This window comes from Haliaeetus albicilla, chromosome 25, assembly GCF_947461875.1.
Source record: "Haliaeetus albicilla chromosome 25, bHalAlb1.1, whole genome shotgun sequence".
NCBI classification, from domain to species: Eukaryota; Metazoa; Chordata; class Aves; order Accipitriformes; family Accipitridae; genus Haliaeetus; species Haliaeetus albicilla.
In genome coordinates this window covers 2,382,379-2,398,259 of record NC_091507.1, presented here as the reverse complement: position 1 = coordinate 2,398,259, position 15,881 = coordinate 2,382,379, and the positions used below count along the sequence as shown (strand labels likewise).

General features: G+C 42.1%; 2 long non-coding RNA genes across 2 annotated transcripts in view; one reads left to right on the top strand and one right to left on the bottom strand.

Annotated features, from left to right (window-relative positions):
- The window catches only part of LOC138681945 (uncharacterized), a 180,627-nt gene that overhangs the window by 54,451 nt on the left and 110,295 nt on the right, over window positions 1-15,881 (bottom strand). The gene's annotated exons all lie outside the window — the stretch shown is intronic.
- Window positions 13,289-14,463, top strand: LOC138681944 (uncharacterized). Its single transcript, XR_011322176.1, has 2 exons — window positions 13,289-13,899; window positions 14,246-14,463. It is a non-coding gene; the product is annotated as an uncharacterized lncRNA (long non-coding RNA).

The window sequence follows — 15,881 nt, the reverse complement described above, 5'->3', positions numbered from 1 at the left end:
TGCATTGCAAAGCAACAAATGAGGCATTGCTCCCTTGTTGGTCACATTTTACTTGACTGGTTATCACCATTTGACATCATAAAAAAATACCTATGGCAAAACCAGAAGCTACATTGGATAAGTTAATTATATTTAATGAAACAGGCGACTTTGAATGTTCCAGGAGCTCCAGTTTTGTGACAGCAACTGCACATAAAGATCCTTCCCCTACGCAAGCAACAGAAATTTTTATGTACAGTGTGTACCTTTGAGGAAAAGATTTCCTTCTTTCTCATTTCTCTCTCTCTTTCATTAAAGACCACCTGAAGACAAAAAGGCTAAAATATTTGAAAGGAACCTGTGTCAGTCTCCCTTTAATGAACTGTGCAGGCTCCTTTGTGGTAAGATAATTTCAATTATACAGAAGTCAAGCTTCAGCGAATTCTCAGCTCTTCTAAATGAGGTAATGGTGCAACTTCCCAGGTAGTGATTTTCTGATGCCTGAGAACCGTGTTTGGATAAATAACTCAAAATAAAAGCTCCCACGAGCGTTGATGGCTGGTTCTGCAGCAGTAACTTCAGCATCCCATATGCATTTACCTTTCCCCAGAAATCTAGCAAATTAGGTCACTGGCAGAAACACTTGTCAGAATACCAAACTGCAAACAAATGCTGCTTAATATTCACAGAAGGCAGATGTTACATTTGGAATTGATAGCATGCATACAAGAAACCTGATTCCAGATGTTATGCCTATGCAGGGAGAGGAAGAAAAGCGTAACGTGACCTCCATATCCAGTCAAGCTAGCTCTGAATCGGACTGAATGGTTGCAACTGAGTACTGGCAAGCATGGATTCTTTTTGGTGGAATTGGAACATAATTTTTGGACCAAAAATGACAAAATTGCGGGAAAAAAGGGCAAAATCTGCAAAAAGAAATGAAGACATATAATGCAAGTGAAGATTCATTTGGTGATGTGAAATTTTAAGAGCAGCTGAGTAAATAACGTAAGACGATTCTAAATGTTCTTCTTCATACTGCAATTAATTAAGGTTTAATACCAACCAGAAATGAAAGACACTGCTTTAATATAACTTACAGGGAGATAATGTAGACTGTGTTCAGATTTAGTCTAAAATAATGAGTATCTCTTATCAAAGGCTCAGTGTTTGGGTTACAAGATGCTTCAGAGCAAGAGGCTCTGCTCATATTTAGAAGTGCTGAAAGCTTCCAAGCATTTTCAGTGTGATTCTGGGCCCTGACAGCCTAAGTCCATGGTGATCAGGAGCTGTGGCTATCTTGTGAGTGCTCTTATGAAAATACATTACCATTCACTTGAGAACTGAAATTGAAACTCTCTGTTTTAAAGGCCCTTTCAACCTGAGTGATAAAATCCCAGAAAAAAAACTAAGCTTGCCCAGTAAACCCAAATTCTTGAGAACTGTAGGGGTTTAGATTCAAGATTCTGGGGCATTTTCACATTTTAAATATCAGTTGCCCTCATGCAATATGCAGCAGACAGAAAATAGCCAAGACTGCAGTAGCCAAGGAATTCCCAACTCCAAGACACTCCCCGGGCTACATTGCATCCACTTTTGTGCCCAGCAACTACGGGCAATAGTGATGCTGCACACAGGACAGCCAAAAATTGTCAGCAAGAGCTGGAACATATAACAGGAGTGGTTGCCAAAGTCACCCGTGGTGCCAGCAACCTTACAGAAAATGTGCCTGTGTCAGAGGGAGCCTGCTGGGCTACACCTGTTGTACCAGTACAGCAAGTCTCTGTTCCCAGAGGCCCCAGCGCCCACCCATTTACGGTGAGTGAGTGGAAGAAGACAAAGCAAATTATATACAAACCAACAGAAGTGGGAAAGAGCTGTGTTTTGTGTACCCTCATAAGCAGTAACGAATGGAGGACAGAGACCTTATGTCTATAAGAGACTTAAGTACTCATGAACTCTGGGAGTAAAGCATTATGCACAACCTCCTGAAAAGGAGATGTGGGAAAAGTCAAAAGACAGTAGCCATATTGCTCCCCATTTGGAAGTAGCCCAAAGGAAATAAATGCAGCAAGTATATTCAAGCAAGCAACAGTTCTCCCCCCTTGTTTTCCACTTGGAGGGAAAACCGCAGTGACCTGGTATGCACAGAGCATCCTTAATCCTTCTCTGGTCTTGTATTCAGTGGACAGACAAAGCTGCATCAGGATGAATTAGCTTCACACTGGTGAGAGCTTGTTTGCTTCTGAATTAACGGTGTTCACCATTCGCTTTTGAGGCACTGTGCTGGGGCACCGTTTCTGTGACTGACTCTTTCCCTAGTAGGAGTATTTCTTCTGCGTGTGTGATTGCTGTTCCTTAGTTACTATCCGTGATAACCAACTAAAAAATAACTTTGTGCTCTCTAGTCAGTTTTCAGCCGAGCAGTTCCCTCCAGTTTGTTTTGTGGGTACACGTACATGGCCAGCACAAGGGAAGGGCATTGGAAAGGCCAGACTGGAAGGCGGGGGAAAGACCATGACTCCTTCTTTTGACAGCAGTACTCTTTCATGCCTGCTTAAAATGTTCATCAGGTAACGGCCTGCACCTTAGGTTGTGGTTTCCTTAGCTGTGAAGTGAATCTGATGGCCCTGAAACAGGTAAATGTATCCTCCCTCCAAATTATCCCTCATTTTTCTCTTCCTCTCCCACGGTCTCAGCTACATGGTCTGTCACGTCCCGATTTCTCAGGATGACGACTCAGGTTTGCCGATTCCCAGGTCAGGATCAAGGTGAAATGACACCAGGGATCCTTTAACTCACGAAACTCAACTTTTATTCACTCTCAACAAGAATTGGCATGAAACTACGTCAGTAAACTGTGTAACATGTGCTAACCCTACATCACCAAACATACACTACAGGCCTTGCTTATTTGGGGATCAATTCAGGGAAGAGATTAAGGAGAGCCCTCCCGTTGGGTCAGGGGGTTCAGAGCGGACCCCCTTGCTTTCTAGACTCCCTCTCAGAAAGGAGCCAAGGGGTGGCCAGATCCACTCCTAGTCCCGGACTTGGTCAACGGTTTATGTCTAAAGGGATGAGGTGTAGGGATTATGGGGAGGAAGAAAAGAGAGACAGAGAAAAGAGAAAGATTTCACTGGTCCTGGGTCCAGCGTTGGTCCAGTCAGCCGAAGGGTCCAGTTCTGGTGGTCATGCGCACGTGGGGCTTCAGTTCGTGTCCTTTTATCATCTCCTTGCCCCTCCTTCAGGCAGGCACTCAAACTCATTAGGCTAATTAGGGGTCATGAGCGATTTGTGCTTCCAGAACCTTCTGGAGTCCGTGGGCTCCAGAACTTCTCCCTCCCTGCAAGTACGACCGTTCTTCAGCCTTTGGCCACATATGGTGAGCTGCCCCGCTCAGCCTATCAGAACGCAGAACTGCAGGCCCTCCGGCCCGCCCTCCGCACCCTGCTGCCAACCGACTTCTTCGGTTCGTTGCTAGGCAGAGTTCGTTGTTCTCCAGTGCCCGCCATTATGCAGAACTTGCCCCACCACGACGTTTGAGACTTTAACTCCTGCAGTCTCTGACATGGTCCCACCTTAGTCTTCATAACAGCTCTGGGGCTCACTGGACCTTCCATAAACCCCCTCCAGTTCATTAGCTCAGCACAAACTTGCTAGGTGGATTATGTTGGGTGGAAGAAGGGAGCTGGTGAGCTGCCTCCACTCACAGGTGGTCTGGCCAGACTCAAGGCAAGGGAAGTGGCAGGATCATTAAGGTAAGAGCAGGACTTGCCAGTTTGGACAGTGGGAGCTTCAGTTCAGTTCACTGCCTCTCCTCAAAGCCTTAGATAAACCGCGGAAAGTAATACTAAACTCCCACAAGTATCTAAAATTCAACCACTGCCTCCACTTTGAGCCAAGGAGCTGACTTACCTTGGGCTTCTACCCCTGCTCAGAAGCATTCAACTCTTAAATCAAGCAGGGATGAACCCAACTGCAGAACCAACTTTCAGCAGGAATTGGCCTCCTCATCAGGTTGCAGAAGCAGGCTTACGTTTTCTTGTGTGGTCTTTGACTCCTGCACTCTTCTATTCTTGGTTGCACAGTGACAAATAGTCTTCCCTTTGCCCAGGTGGCTATAAGTCTTGTCCGAAAACCTGAGAGTCAATCGCTTTCTAGTGGAAGATGATGACCTAGAAAGTAAGGTCTCTTGATTCCCATGGAAGTGTCATTGTAGCAAAAAGGGTCTTTCTCTTCCCCATACTACCCCTAGAAAAAGCTGGATTGTCTTGAGTTACCTGGTCTGCAGCTTGGAGGCAGCCATCGGTCCAAGGCCCTATGGTCAGCTTTAGCCCAAGCTGGTACTGCATTGACTCATTCCATCAGATCCTAGCTTTAACGTTTCTGCACAGAGGTGCCATGCAAGATCCTTGCCCTGTTTCATTACTCAAAAGCATTACGGAATTCATGAGGGTTTGAGCCTTGAGAAAAAATGAATGAGCCAACTTTTTAGCAGTTTGGTAAAACTCCTTCATTGTGTTTTGCTGGAATTCCTCTACTTGCTGAAAAGACATCCAGCAATGACAAATTGCAGAGGACTGCTGTTAATGGAGAGCTTTCTCCTCAGCAGCACAGGCTAGATGGGCTGCACCAAGCTTGCATCAGCTCCGACATTAACTTCCCGCAAACTATCTATGCAATGGCGAAACCTTCAAGGTACTTAGCAGCTCAAGCTGAGCAAATCCAAAAGCTCAGCTAAACCTCCAGAGTGAAAACTGCAGCTAACATCATGGCTTAAGCAGAAAGGAATTTTGTAGCAGAGGATAATGCCTCCCTCTCTGCAGGGGAGAGCTCTCCCGGGGATAGTGCACAGACCATGGAATGAACTTCCTCAGGAACTTACAACTGACCACAGCAAAGCATGCTTTTTTTGACCTTGCTCTCTCTAAGGTAAACACGTATCGCCATTAAAAAACAGGAAAAGAAAAACCACAGTAAAAGCCTAACTACCTTACTAAACCAAATCACCATACTGAAACATAACACCTCCCCTGAAGAATGGGCTCCACATGCCAGATTTCAGCGGCACCAAAGGCACAAGCGTAAGTACTTTGACATTACAGAGATGAAGGAGAAGCAAGGTAAAGCTTCATTTAATACCTCTGCATTGCAATATACCTGCAGGATCAGATTTGAAGGGATGCAGATCTGCATGTATGTGAGATTCTCACACACCAGAAGAATACAGAAGTTGTAAGAAAATAAAGTCACAAAGCACACAGTAAGTTCACGAGCCATTCTAACAATGCTTTGCCTTGAAAAGGCATGCTTTGAAATGGTCACTGTCTGTGCACAAATGGAGCAACCAGTATTTTTCTCTAGTGTGCTCTGGAGAAAATATAAGCTCTTTCTCTGGATTGCCAGTATTCCCAGTACATAAGCTCTTCGAGATGCAGAACTTTATGTCTAACAGGAAAAAAATTATGCCTGACCAAGGTCTACCTTATTACACTTAAAAAAGCACCACTAGACTCCTTTGTTCATGGATGATAAGGCAATTTTTCCTCTGAAAACAGAAAAGTATTTCATTTGAAAAAAATAAAAATTGACAGATTAATGGATGAATGACAGCATGAGGAGACTAGGAATTTGCATATGAACTCCTACTCCTTGAGAAGGTTTGTGTTAGATTGGGCAAGAGCAAGTAAAAAGAAAAATGCCCACTTTAATTTGTTGTTGGAAAATAAAGAATTCCTACCTTTAAAGTTTTCCAGGTGTGGGGTTTTTTTCACTGCTGCAGCTGCGTACAAGAGTTTCTTGCTTTCTATTGAACAGGTGTTGACTTTTGCTAATGGATTTGTATAGCCGTACTCTGTCAACACATCAGTATTACTCAGTGTTTCAAGAAATGGACTGACTGAGACTTGGAGCCACATTCAGAGACATTTTAATTCAAACGTCCAATTGCTTTTAAGAAGCCATATCTAAAAGCTCCCTTCCAAGACACTGGAATGTGAAGTATGTGGGAAATGTTATCTTATTGGCCTCATGTCTGCCAGTGATTGTGAAACAGCTTCATTATTCTGGGAAAAAACAACTATGATTCCAGGCAAAGAGATTCATGTAAACTTGTTAAATCTTTAGGGAATACAAATAATACAGAGCCTGAAGAAAATCTTTAATGCTCCATCATGTGAAGATAGGATTGGTGTGAAAGACTGCCATTTGTAAACACTTTGTATAAAAACATGTACTTAGAATAACCGTATATCTAGTACAGCTTGTTGGACCTAATTCATCTTCAGATCATTTGCGCACACGCTTAGAGCTAGAAATTCAATCCTGGGTGCTTCTCAGGTCTTCATTTCAGTCACTTCTAGATGGCCCCAGAGAATGGTATAGGAGGTATATCCACTCTGCATCATGCAGTGCTTGTGAAGAGATACTAGCTGTGGAGCTAGGCTTGAGGGTTACCATACTTCTGCCTGGGAACTCCCAGCATCCTTCATCACAGAAGAGAGAGGTTTCCCTGACAGACACTCAAACAAATATTTCTGTACAAGTATTTCCTTTTCAGGCCAGGTGTAAAGCAAATAAGCAGTGAGAATTTTTGCTCAGAGAGCTAATGCAGGTCTTAAATGAAATGAACTTTTCTCTGGGAGTAATTTTAAAGTTCTCTTAATATTTACACGGTCAAGTAAAAGCTATGTTTTGCTGTGGAGCTATTTCCACTTCAGTAGTCTGATCTTTTCAGTGGTGTTAGGACATAATTTGGGAAGTTTCCCAAATTTGCCTTGAAAATCATGTTGAGCTCCATATCAGCTGCACAATGTCAATACACAATGCATTACGTACATGCTGGTTGCCGGCCAGCTGTCATTTTAAACGAGTAGTTCAGGGAAAAGCAATTTTGGTGAGGGCTGACCACAGCTGGCTTGACATTAGACTAAATTTTCAGGATTTAGCATTGCCAAGCCTCCAAAGTCTTAAAGACTTACTTAACATTATTTTAAACTTTGTCAGACTCAACAGCTTCAGAAAATAAAGTGGGGGTGAAGGACCCTAGCATGCCAAATCCCTGCATATATAACTCCATATATTTCATTTGCTTATTGAATACATGTATTTTATACTATATCTGGTTTTCGCACAATGATTTGAGTATCATTCTTATTCTTGCCACAAAGTAAGTGTGGTAGCTGAAATGCTTCCTTGAACAGATGTGACCACCACATAATGTAAATATTGCCAAATGTTGCCTCTTGGCCTTTGGAAGACCATTAAAGGAATATAAATCTGCAGAGAATAGTGTGGCTATACAGTGTAACTAAGCTTGTAGTACACTAAAAATGGTCTGGAGTTGTCAGAAAGAAGCTGTAATGGAGAAATTAGAAGGTAGGGTGTTTTAATCACTTTCTGCACATGGGTATTTCACCCCCAAATACACCAAAGTAGATACTACTAAGATTTTTGTGATTTAAAATATGGCCCTGCAGGAAATAGTAGTTGAAACACAATTATAGATCACTGTTTTCTGGTAGGGATTCTAGCACCATTTCCAGCTTCAGCTTAATTTCACTTAATTCTTCAGGAAAAAAGTCCTATTGGAAACCATTTGACTGTAATATGTCAAACAAAGTACAGTGTTTATAAAGACATTAAGTTGTTCTACCTTTAAAATAATATTCCTGCATTATACAAAACTTTCTGTAAGTCATAAAATGTTGGAAGAAAATCAGAACTCTATTTCTTTCAGAGATTTGTTCAGAAACAGTTCAGTACAGGTCTCAATGCATCATTTTCCAATTACCTCTAGTGAGCAATAATATTTAAAAGACTTCCAAATAATAATACTTTTCTCTCCTACACAGTTTATAGCTTCAAATGTTAATTGATCTTTTTAAACTGTGAAGGAGACTTTGGAAAAACTGTTGTCCTCAGAAACAGGCATATCTTCCAGTAAATCAATAACCAAGCTGTGACAAGAACTCAGAAATACTAAGCTCAGAACTTAGCAGATGTCTTCTGTCCAAAAGGACAAGAGAAAAAAAAGATCTGAACAATATATCTGAAAATACATTTCAAATACATTCAACAAGAGATACACAGTGACTAAGAAAGCAATTACAATTAAAGCATGTCAATAGTTAATAATTAATGATTAAAGTGTGGCATATCATTTACTTTCCGAACATTGCATCTTAAGAACTCACAAAAATCAGTACATCATCATGTAGTTAACAATGCAAAGAGTCTTAAATATGACTTTTCCTAATTTTTGAATGCTTAACTCCTGAGCTTTTTAATATTCTTACTCCAAAAGCTTAATCATATCACATAAGTAAAGAAGAAGTGATTGATTCAGGAAGTTACTGATGCAAAGGACTGTCAAAATTTAAAAAAATATGCAGTCATTTACGTTCATTAGGATAGCCATGAAAATTTCACGGGCGAAGAAATGTTACATCAGTTCACGTGTGGATGGACATGTCAACAGCAACTGGGTGAAGAAGAGCTCCTACCCCTCCGCTGCCCCTCCAGCCCATTCTCCCTCCAGCAGGGAAGCTGTCGGTCCGGGAGGAAGCCGGGTGATCATTGAGGAAGATTCTGCTTCCTCCCAAAGATGCGACAGTGGTGCAGACTCAGGCAGGGTAACAGGGTAGCTGGCATAATCATACTTTTAGAACTTCTCTTAGAGTGGATCACATCTTCATGCAGAGTTGGTATGGTGCGCACACTTCCATTTCTCATTGCAAACATTTTTCTGACTGCCTCAGTAGCTTCCTTGAGAAAGTAATACTGGGAAAGCAGCAAATGGGATTTTTGGTTTTTGCAAGCTTTATTTAGCAGTGAAAAATAAGGAGAGCTCAGAAACAGTGTCAGAGTGCAATATGGTCTGACCAGGTTCTTTTTTATATTCTGCACAGAGAGGGTTTAATGTTTAATACCACATTTACATATCTGAAGATATGTGATGTTACTCAGGTTTTTGATTTAGCAGAGTGATACATCACTGTGCTGAAATCAGAATACAAGCACAATATAGCAATTGCAACATACAATTGGATCACGATACACATGTGATTGCCATTTCCAGTCTCTATGCTCACTTTCATGATGTCAGGCATCCCCAGTCACTGGGAAGGAATACGTGGGTTGAAGCCAGTTCAAGCATGTTGCTCTCTTTGAAGTTCATTTTATTGATCGTTCAGTTTTCATACTCTGTGCTGAGCCATGTATATACACTTTCCCCATACTGGTCTCACTAACTTAAGAAGACATTCACACTCTTCTGAGTAACTCAGGCAAAACTCAGTGTATCAGCTGATCCACTCAACTGATGCAGCCCTTTATCAAAAACGAGCGGCACCCTCCAGTCCCCTTTGTGTTGAGATGAGGTCAGCTGTTATGTGCAATAGCTGTGGTCACTCCCTGCATTCTTCCCCGAGCTTCATGAGCACATCGCCCGCCCCCTGAGCCTTCTCCCATTGTAGGGGTTTGTCCATCAGTCCCAAGCACATGGTGCCAAAGAGCTCATCAGAGATAATCAGCAATTGCTGCATAGACTACAGCTAGGAAATACTTGAAATATCGTAACTGTTCTAGTGCCATGAAGCCAATTCCAAAAAGAAGGGTGAGGCTTCACTTGAAAGTGATGTTGTAAGTTATTCTGTGGGATGGGGACTAGAGAGAGAGAAGTGTAGAAAGCAAACACCCTCCTCCCCTGTCCAGAGCATCAGCATTATTTTTTTTCTAAAATGAAGTAGAGAAGAAAAGTAACTGCATGGAATCCTTTTCCTCTATTCCCCTCATTTTTCCATTTTTACCTAGTAAATGCATTTAACATAATCATGACTCAGGAAAGGTATGCCTGGACTTTGTAAGTGCAGTATGCCCCGTTTCCTGCAGCTAGCAGGGGATATCAGGTTTCCAGCCACGGCTGAACGATGCCCGCTGCATTTGGCTTCGGAGGGCCGAAATGGAGCACCTGGGCTCACTGTACTGCTCTCTCCATTTTCAGAAAGCTTGATTTATGCATCATAGAGTCTCTTTATACATCACACTAAGAGCAGAATCTTATTTTGGTCTGTGCTTATACAGCGACTTGCCCAGAGGAAAACCCTTAGAAAGAGGAATGGTACTAAACCCATGCTCTCACATTTGCTAAGGTTGGGACTGTTAGAATATCTGGATTTTTAGATCTAAAGCCAGAAGAAAACACACAAATAAAGCTTTTTTTTTTTTCCCTTTGGATCAAAATGAATTAAAAGCTTCCTTTTTCTTGCCAAATAAAGCAAAAAAACAGAAGGTGGATGGAACACTTGAAGGTTTTCCATGCAATCTAAAAAAAACAACCTTATTGTTTTTGAAAGGCATTTGTAAGAAAGGCAAAAGAGCAGAAGTTTAAGTTTAGAAAGCTGTTGGACAGTAGCTGTATTCTTGCTCAGTAATTCTGTGATTTTTAAACTCTTTGCCCAGGGCTTAAGAGATCTAGGTCCATCTTATTCCCTGCCTGTGGCAGTGTGAATTTACGTCTCTTACCTCCCAAAAAAGGATTTTAACCACCAAGCCATAGGATATATGCTGGATTGCTTCCTTTCTGTTGCAGTCGTCTTAGGTTTGATCATGCTTAGTCTTTTCAGCCAAAAGTGGGTGAGAATAACACCTTCGGCTACTGGCAGGAGTCTTAAGGTGATGTGGCCACAGGTAGTACGAGGGAACTCCAGCCCCCACTTCGGTTCCAGCTGAAGGAGTGTGCAAGGCGTGAGACACCGGACTTCTAGTTTCTGGTCAGCTGCACCTCTAACCACGTACGTGAAGCAGAACTGTAACCATCGGAGAGCAAAAGTTTGCACACACGTGTTTACACAGCTGAATAGTCCAGAAGCGTGGTTTTACAGGCACAAAGAGGATTTGAATCCAGCTCTCCCAGATGAAGAATGAGTTGATCCAAAGGGACGTTCAACTTATTTTTAACAGCCAAAAGTAACAATCCAGTTCACCTTCAATTCATAACTTTTGTCAGGAAAGCATATTTTTCAGTAAATCATTGAAAAAAATGTAATTTCATCCAGCTCTATGCCTGGCATTGTGCTGATATGCAAAATCACATTATACAATGCATTAGAGCAGAATATCTGATGGTTCGAGAAATAATGATGGAGAAGAGAACCATAACAACAGCTGTTTTATAAGCTTCTCCTTGATAAATATGAATGGGCAATATAATAATGTATATATATCCTGGCTAACAATTTTCACGTCCTAGCTATCCACCTTCTATCTGGGAGAATATTGACCCAACGGTCTTCCCCAAAACCCAAATATTGCTCTTCTTCTGCATTGTTATCAAGTTAATTAGGGAATAGGGCAATTCTCCCGCTTCAGTACTTCCATCTGTTTCTGATTTACCAGTTTCACATATTATGAAAATGCGCCAGACAGCAGCTCCATCCAATATGTTTCATGTTCACAGTATATATATGAAAGATGGTTTAGTATCAGTAATTAAGCATTTACTGGCCTTCGTTTTAGCTCAATATTTCTTCTGTGGAGGGGAAAAGATCCAGCTCCTGAACAATTTGTCACAGTGACTCTGCAGCATGCATATGGCATAAGGAAAATTGCGTTTCAGCCCCCCACTGGGGCGTGCCAGTGAATTGCTAAATGATAAAATCCTGATTCATCTGAAACAGTCTTGTTTACATGATTATGTTCCTAGAGGTTCCAAAAAATATCTAAATTGCATCATGCTTTATCTTGTCCAAATATTTAGTCAAAGGCAGCCCCGATCTCAAAGAGCTTATACCCAACATAGATAAGAAAAGGAGCAGAGAAGGCTACAGCGTGCTGGGCAGGGAGAGGCCAGGCAGCAGATTTCCCCCAGTAAGCAAGAAATCTGTGCCACTGCCTCAATCCCAAGTCACTGCTCTAATGACAGAAAAATCCAGCTGCCTACAAGGCTAACAACGTTTCCAGCTATACAGTTTCCTGTACACAGTAATACTTCAGGTTTGAAGAAAAAAAAGGAAAGAAAAGGAAATACCACAGATTAAAAATACGGCCAATTGCTACATGACACACACAAAAGAATATGCTGTCTTTCAGAGCGCTGGAATGAAACGGCAGCCCAAATCATTGTAGACAAAGGAAAAGACACCTATGCAAAAACTGTAATCAATGGATTTCTGGAGTCATTGGTCCCCAGGGTCGGGAGCTGTCCCAGTCTTACTGGTGATTTTCTGTCACGGGTAAAATGAGGCATCAGAATGAGACAAAATAGTCCACAGGATGCAGAGTATTTATAGGGTCATATGGGGAAGCAGAGGAAATGCCTTTGTATAAGAAGGCAGCCTACACTGAAGAAATCAGGTGACAAAACAGAGACCTGCTTAGGAGTGTACACTCTTCTCATACTCTTTTAAGTTACAGTACTTACACTCCTTTTCATTTCTGTGACCTCAGAGGACCAAGTATTATATGGTATGTTACGATGTTTCTGGCGCATATAGAATACTAAAATGCCCAGAATTAGATTGCATGCTGTACCTTATCATCAGCTGATAAAACACAAAAACTAGTCTAAATCATCTGATGTTGAACTTTTTTTTTTTTTTTAAGTCAAATTGAGACATAAAGGAATAATTCTGCTTCTTCTCTTCTACTTGCTGCCAATTACATTGAAGACCTTGAAAGGCCCCAGACAGGATGGTGGGTCTGCAAGCTCATACTCAAACGCAACTGGTATTTGTCAAAGTGAGTACTGCAGTTACAAAAAGTATACATTCCTTGCAGATGTCTTATCCATATAAGGAATATTTTTATCTGACAGTGGCACACTAATAAATATTAGGATTATGCAGTCCTCCAAATTGCAAGAGATCACCTGAATATTTATGCTTACCAGAACTTTACTCTCTGAAAGAAAATAACTTTTATTGGTATAAATGGCAGGCTTCTTCATTATGCAAGAGCCTGATTCTGCAAAAGTAGCTTGTATGCATGCTTTCCACAATTTAATTTTAAAAAAAAGTCTTTAATAAAACATATGAGAAAATGTAGTCAGCACCTGCAAACTGATTTGGATTCAAAATGGGAAAATTCTTCTGATCTGAGAAGTGGAGCTTTTCATCTTTGTATGTGAGCTCCCCATCCATTTGATGTAGCCTAAGATTCCTGAAGTTTCTCTCCTAACTCCGTATTTGTCCACCAGCAGGAACAGCCCAGTTTGCAGGGGCTCTGGATACTCACGAAAGCCCACAGCACTAGACTGTGCTTAGCAACTTTTTAAAATCAATTTACATTTTGTCTCTAGTGAAGGCAGTCACATTGGCATTCACAGTGGGTTTACTTACTTCTGAAAAAAAAATACAACGCACTTACAATATACCTACAGAAGGTCACCATGTGTCAACATTAACTCACTGGGTCTTTTTTTCAGCGCAAGTATATATTTTGTTCAAACAATCCTATTTATCTTGGAGTACCTAGTGATAAAGTAAGCTAGAAAAGCAGAACTTTTAAAACTGTGGACCAAATCAGCAGAAACTCACCTTGCACTTCAGTGAAATACGGCTACAAGTGGTTTTCTCCCAGCCTGCTCCTAGCTGCTTACCGTCGTCTCGCTGTGCAATCCACCAGCCGTCCCATCTGCCAGCTCTGCTGCCACCAAAGCCTCTCTCACCTGCTTCACTCAGAATGAATCAAGTTATTTAAATACGTTCAATATTAGGACTTAGAGTCATTTGGACAGGGCACCCCTCCACCACGGCAGGCAGCAGCCTCCAGCTGAGGAGAAGCAAAAAAGGAGCAGCAAAGGCAGTATAGGCAGAGGCAGGAGCAGAGGAGGATGCTCGCCCAGAGCTAAAGTTCCCACTCCTGCACTTAAAAGCACTTCATCCATTTTCCCATCAGAAGTCCTGAACAGAAGTAACAGCTGTAAGTCCACTCTGTCACCTGACTTTTTGTGTTGGATACTTTTTAAAGAGTTGCAGAATTTTTATTTTGCATTTTTTAAAATAATTCATAAAAATCAAAGTGAAGTACTTCGGGTTTGGGTGGTTGGATACAAATCAGAAAGTGTTTGTGGTCTGAATGACTCCAAAGGTTTGTTTGGTTTGGGGTTTTTTTTCGAGTTGACATGAATAAGCAAATGCATAGTGACCTTTTCCTAATGTTTTATGCCTTCTGTCATCTATAGCTGTGGACTTCCTTTCTCTTGTGCTTTTGCTGAAATTATCCGTTTCCTGTAATGCACATAACGCCTTTCTGAACAAAACTGTAGGATTTATCTTGGAAGCCCTGTGATTCAGAGTGCATTACAGAAGATGGAGTCAAGCCAGGGACCCTGCTCACAGTGTGGGAATGAATGAGATTTGGTGCTACAGCTCCCTCAAGACGATGCACAGTCATGATCTGCAGCTCAGTGTTGAAATGAATCAACGCAAACCATTGTGATGTTTTGAATAAGAAAAATAAAACATTACAATGAACTCCAGATTTTTTTTTAAATAATATTTTTTCCTAAGAATTTTAGAATTTCCATTCCAGGGAAGGTTTTGAAGTCTCTGGATTTTGTCCTGTTGTGAAACGAAATTAAGTGTTGAGGTGCCAGCAATTTCTATGGCAACTCTAAAATTAACGTGGCTCTAAACACGCATAGTATTTTTTGCACTATATTGAAACAGACTCTTGGGTATAACTGCAGATGTGCGGGGATTCTTACGAGACTAATACCTTCAACTTTCCCAGTAATCCACATGATGACTATCTAAGTATACAGCAATTCCTGTGGGGGTTATTTTATTCAGTAACATCAGAAAGAGGTTTTCTCATTTATATTTCTGTATCTTGATTCCCATGTACTGTAATCCCAATTGTAAATACAATCCACCTAGTTATAACAAAACGTCTTTGTTGAGCACACTTAGTCTTTGTTTCAGGGCCTGATGTTAGAGGAGTATAAAGGCTACATTCAAGGCACTCCAGTCTGCAGCTGGAAAAATGGCTGGAAAATTACTTCCTGGCCCACAGCCAGCACTAAGTTTGCTCAGGACATAATGCAATACGGGACGTGCAAGGCTCTGATCCATATCTGGTTTTAATCCGAAATGGGGAAACCCCACTCCTTCTCAATCTACAGCCTGTTCCCAGCCACTTATTGACAGCCCAGCACATAATGACCACGTTGCTGGTGGGGGTCCTGAGGGCACCCGTGTGGCCATCCCAGGGCCACGTCTCACCCTGGTCCCCATCACCGGGCCCGATCCTGATCCTCGCACATGGACCGACAGCCCGTCCCAGCCCCAGCCTATCCCCATCCCCAAGGAGGTGCCCGATGCCCAGGACTGGGGCTGCCCCAGTGCCCCCCAGCAACCCTGCTCCTGGCTGGGGGTGGCATGGGCCATGGCTGACAGGACTTGCCCTGACCCACCATGGGGACGCCAAGGAGTCCCCGGCCCCCCCAGGGCCCTGGCATCTCCATGCTTAGTCTTTTTCTGAGGCTCAAGGTAGGTCAAAGGACAAGGAAGAGGAAGCCTCTTCTCTTCTGCACTGAGCAAATTACATGAGAGTGGATTACCACTTAAAATGGTTTAGATGGTAGAGCAAAAACCAGAACTAACGAATATCCAGGTCACTATGGCAGAGATCTGCTGTAGAATAATCTAAAATCTAACTGCATTGAAAGGATTTCCAAGGCCATGTTGTAGCACCTACCTACAAGCATGGAAAGCATCTGAAGTCAGTGTGTGTTGGTGTGTGTGTTGAAGAGGGCAATGGCAGGGGACGTCTGTGTCCCAGGAGGGGGACTCTGAGCCCTTCACATTGCATGTTACATCCAGTATTACACTTGTGGATGAAATCAGTGTCCGAGCACTACCCAGAAACCTGCCTGTGTGGGGACTGCTGTGCCGTGCAGA